Genomic DNA, 5,840 nt, shown 5'->3' with positions numbered 1-5,840 from the left:
CACTCTGTACAATATTAAAATGTCAAAAAATTGTCGTTAATAAGCGCCATCTACTCTCTATCCAACAATGTATTACTCATTACAGACAAATGAAGGATATGGGAGATATTTAAAAAAAAGTGCAAAAAAGAAATATTTCCCAAAAAAATTGAGGCCAAAATTTAACTTTTTTGACATTTTTTGATTTTAATCATTTTTAAGGGGGAATAGGTACATAATAATAAAAGAAATTTTTTGGTATAAAAAGTTTGTCAAAAAGTTGTATACAGGACGAAAAAAAATAAAACCTACAAATTAAAAAAAAAAATTAAATAAATCATAACCTATAAATCAAAGGTGGAGGGAGGAGGGGGGATCCCTCCCACTTCCTTCTTCGATATCATTACGTTCAAATATATAAAATATGTTTTAAAAATTTTAAAAATAAATATACCTCCCAAAAACATTTAAAAAATTACAACACTCATTGCGCAACAAGTTCAGAACCTTTCACGCACCCAAGTCATTTGACTTGGACACTGATCTAGTCAACCATAAACGAAGTCTACTAGCTATCCGAAAACTTCGTCCAAATCGGTTCTGTCATATATGGTCGTACGCAGTACGACCCCAGGAGTCCGAAAAAAATAAAAAATTCCAGGTGCCCCCGAAGGGGCACTCCCCTAAAAGTAGGGGGAAGGAGGGGGTAGGGGAAAGCGCGTAGCGCCATTTGAAAGAGCAGGTCGAATTATGTCGGACTAGAATTTTTCAAATTTTTCTAGCCCCCTGCGAAGCAGGGGGGCGCTTTAAAAAGGGCCAAAAGTGGGCGTGGCCTCCACCATAAACGAAGTCCTGGAGCTTCAGGAAATTTTTGAAAATTGCAGCAATCGAATTTTGAGTAGTCCGTTGGAGTCCTGAAGCCCTGGGGAGTCCGGGAAAAATAATGAAAATTCCCCCTCCCCTCGGGGGCAGGGTGCTCAAAAACATTGAAAGGAGTCCCGAAATCGAAATCTAAGGCCAGGATCGGGTTGGGGGCGTGGTTTTGTGCCCTACTTGAAGCATTAGGATTTAGTCTTGAAGCAATGGGCGTGGCAATTGAAGCAAATATAAAAAGTATTCAGAAATGAAAAAAACAAAATGCTACCGTATTCAGGAGCTCGTGAGGATTCCGAGAAAAATAATGAAAAAATTCCCCCTGCCCCCTTCTTTAGGGGGGCTCCTTTGAAGTTGGTTGTTTTTCATCGGACAAAATTCTCAATAGTCCATTTACACCCTTTGGGTGAACCCCTAGACATAAATATTTTGTATGGTCGGTTGCCCCCCCTCACTTTTCCAGGATTTTTGTCTAGCCGGTTTTTTTGAAAGTCATTTTTCGATTTAAATTTTCGGACAAGGGGGGATCGATAGAAAAAAAAATTCTCAATTTGGGGTGGGGGTCAGTTTCCCCTCAAAGTTTTTCAAAATGGCGGCAATAAAAAAAAATTAAAAACTGATTTTAAAAAAAACTTTATTTGAAAAATAGCCCAAAAAATCCTGAATCTGACCATATAATTAGTTTTCCCATTTGGGTTATCCTACTTTTGTTAGAACTCAAAGTTTAAGATTTTGGGACCAATGTCCCAAAATTGATAAAAATGGAAAAAATCGGCAGCTATCGGAATTTTTCTGAATTGGTATATCTCGGAAACGGTGTGTCATAGAAACATGGTTCTGTGACATAAATTGTAGGTAATTTGACGCTCTATCCGATGGTGTATAAATGGTTTTTTTATTTTTTGAAATTTTTGAAAATTTTGAAATTGAAATTTTTTTTATACATTCTCTTTTTCAATATTTTGGCTAAAATAGCCCTTATATAAATTTTTTCGCAACTTCTAAAAATGGATTTGGATAAAGCTCGCTATTCTGCATAAAAAAGTTCAAATAAAGTTTTTTTAAAATCAAAAATAAATGAATTAAAAAATATTGAAATTTTTGGAAAAATGGCTCATTTTATAATGTTATAATTTATGTCCCAATAACTTCTAAACTGTATACACTAGAAAAAAAAGGGTAAATACGTGCAATGTAGAGAATTTTTTTCTCTATCCAATGCATATTTTACTTTTTTACAAGGTTGCCATATTTACATAAATTCTTAATTTTTAATATTTTGGGTATTTTTCCTTATTTTATTATAACACATTTATGTGATAGATATATATTTTTGTACTAAATTTCATAAATACTATTCGATAAAGCATAAAATTTTAAACAAAAAACTTCCAATAAAGTTTTCTCTAAGATTTATAATTAAATACCTAAAAAAATTTAATATATAGAAAATAATAAAAATAGTGTGCTAAAATTTATTTTTTTCAATATATTTTGATTTTGATTATTTTTAAGGGGGGATAGGTACTTATATAAAAAATAATATTTTTTGGTATACAAAGTGTATCAAAAAATCGTATACAGAGGGAGAAAAAAAATAAAAACTAATTTTTCAACTTTCAAATATTTTTTTTAATATACATGAAAATGGAAAAAGAAGGTAAAATTGGTCTTAATATTCATATTTTAACGTCCTTTACATGTTTCAGGTCAAAAAAATACAAAAAATTAAAAAATTCAAAAATCGATTTTTTTTAAATCACCATATCTTGACTCTCATTAATTTGATTAAGCTTAAAATTGGAAAAAAAATGGCGGCCAAAAGCCGCTATAAAACCGCCATATTTTAATTCTTATTAACTTGATCGGGCTTAAAATTGGCAAAAAATGGCGGCCGAAGGCCGCTATAAAACCCGCAGCCGAAGACCACAATAAACCCAGCGGCCAAAGGCCGCAATAAGACTAACGGCCAAAGGCCGTAATAAAACCAGCGGCCGAAGGCCGCAATAAAACCACCGGCGGAAGGCCGCCACCTCTTTCCGGGTTTAGACCCACCTGAATCAATAAGAGCCAAAATATGACAGCAAAGATTAAGATTTAGTGAAAAATCTCCTAAAAATGGTAAAAAATGCAAAAAAATCGGCAGCTATCGGCATTTCTTTGAATTGGTCGGAAACAGTAAGTCGTAGAGACATGGCTCTGTGACATAAATTATAGGTAATTTGACGCTCTATCCGATGGTGTATAGACGATTTTTTTATTTGTTGAAATTTTTGAAAATTTTGAAATTGAAATTTTTTTAATATGTTCTCATTTTTAATATTTTGGCTAAAATAGCCCTTATATATTTTTTTTCGAAACTTCTAAAAATGGATTTCGATAAAGCTCGCGATTCTGCATAAAAAAGTTGAAATAAGGTATTTTCTAAGATCAAAAATAAATTAATTAAAAAATATTGAAATTTTTGGAAAAATGGCACATTTTGAAATGTTATAATTTAAAACCCAATAACTTCTAAACCTTATGTATCATCGAAAAAGTGTAAATACGTACAATGTAGAGAATTTTTTTCTCTATTTAAGGCATGTTTTACTTTTTTACATTGTTGCCATATTTCCTAAAACTTTTAATTTTAAAGATACTGAGTATTTTTCCATATTTCTTTAAAACAAATTTAAAAAATATATATGTGTTTTTAAAACAAATTTGGAAGACACCAGTCAATAAAGCATAAAATTCTAAACAAAAAACTTCCAATAAGATTTGTTCTAAGATAAATAATTAAATATCTAAAAAATTCATTCTCGCCAATGGAGAACATGAGATAGGTATTTAAACCGTTATATCTCGGTTCCCATTGGCCCGAACAGACCCAAATTAGGATATAAAATGACGGCCAAGGGCCGTTAGTAAACCATAGTAAAGTTGACAAAAAATCATATACAGGGGGAGAAAAAAAAAAATAAAAACCGATTTTTTAATTTTCGGGAATTTTTTTAAAATACATGATAACTTATAAAGGGGGCCAAATTGATCTTAATATTCATATTTTAACGCCCTCTACACGTTTCAGGCGAAAAAAGTACGAAAAGTAAAAAAAATTGAAAATCGATTTTTTTCAAAGGGGAAATCGACATTTGAAAACTTATATTCAAAATACCTCAAAAACTATATGTTTTTGAAACACAATATGAACGGGGCGATTGTAGGGCGCCACAAGCTCTATCCACATAGGGGTCAACCATCATTTTACGATTTACCATTTTCGAGATATTTAGAATTTTTAGATTTTGCAAATTTTTGACTTTGGATCGATTTTTACGACACTCTGTACAATATTAAAATGTCAAAAAATTGTCGTTAATAAGCGCCATCTACCCTCTATCCAACAATGTATTACTCATTACAGACAAATGAAGGATATGGAAGATATTTAAAAAAAAGTACAAAAAAAGGAAAATTTCGAAAAAAATTTGCGGCCAAAATTGAACTTTTTTGGCATTTTTTGATTTTGATCATTTTTAGGGGGGATAGGTACACAATAAAAAACTACATTTTTTGGTATAAAAAGTTTGTCAAAAAGTCATATACAGGGCGAGAAAAAAAATAAAAACCGATTTTTTAATTTTCGGGGTTTTTTTTAAAATACATGATAAGTTATAAAAAGGGCCAAATTGGTCCTAATATTCATATTTTAACGCCCTCTACACGTTTCAGGCGAAAAAAGTACGAAAAGTGAAAAAAATTAAAAATCGATATTTTTCAAAGGAATCGACAATTGAAAACTTATATTCAAAATACCTCAAAAACTATACGTTTTTGAAACACAATATGAATAGGGCGATTGAAGGGCTCCACAAGCCCTATCGACACAGTGGTCAACCATCATTTTACGATTTACCATTTTCGAGATATTGAGAATTTTTAGATTTTGCAAATTTTTGACTATGGATCGATTTTTACGACACTCTGTACAATATTAAAATGTCAAAAAATTGTCGTTAATAAACGCCATCTACCCTCTATCCAACAATGTATCACTTATTACAAACAAATGAAGGATAAGGGAGATATTTAAAAAAAAGGACAAAAAAAGAAAATTTCGAAAAAAAATTGAGGCCGAAATTGAACTTTTTTGGCATTTTTTGATTTTGATCATTTTTAGGGGGGAATAGGTACATAATAAAAAACTAAATTTTTTGGTATAAAAAGTTTGTCAAAAAGTCATATACAGGGCGAGAAAAAAATAAAAACCGATTTTTTAATTTTCGGGAATATTTTTAAAATACAAGATAAGTTATAAAGGGGGCCAAATTGGTCTTAATATTCATATTTTAACGCCCTCTACACGTTTCAGATGAAAAAAGTACGAAAAGTGAAAAAAATTGAAAATCGATTTTTTTCAAAGGAGTGAAATCGACAATTGAAAACTTTTATTCGAAATACCTCAAAAACTACACGTTTTTGAAACACAATATGAATGGGGCGATTGTAGGGCTCCACAAGTTCTACCCACATAGGGGTCAACCATCATTTTACGATTTACCATTTTCGAGATATTTAGAATTTTTAGATTTTGCAAATTTTTGGCTATGGGTCGATTTTTACGACACTCTGTATAATATTAAAATGTCAAAAAATTATCGTTAATAAGCGTCATCTACCCTCTATCCAACAATGTATTACTTATTACAGGCAAATGAAGGATATGGGAGATATTAAAAAAAAAGAGCAAAAAATAAAAATTTCCCAAAAAAATTGAGGCCAAAATTTAACTTTTTTGACATTTTTTGATTTTAATAATTTTTTAAGGGGAAATAGATACATAATAATAAAAGAATTTTTTTGGTATAAAAGGTTTGTCAAAAAGTTGTATACAGGACGAAAAAAAAAATAAAAACCTACAAATTAAAAAAAAAATTAAATAAATCATCTATATATATAAATCTGACTGTCCTGACTGATACTGACTCATCAACGCCCAGACC

Source organism: Sitophilus oryzae, unplaced genomic scaffold (assembly GCF_002938485.1).
Source record: "Sitophilus oryzae breed Bouriz unplaced genomic scaffold, Soryzae_2.0 scaffold_476_pilon_pilon, whole genome shotgun sequence".
NCBI classification, from domain to species: domain Eukaryota; kingdom Metazoa; phylum Arthropoda; class Insecta; order Coleoptera; family Curculionidae; genus Sitophilus; species Sitophilus oryzae.
This window is presented reverse-complemented; position numbering follows the sequence as displayed.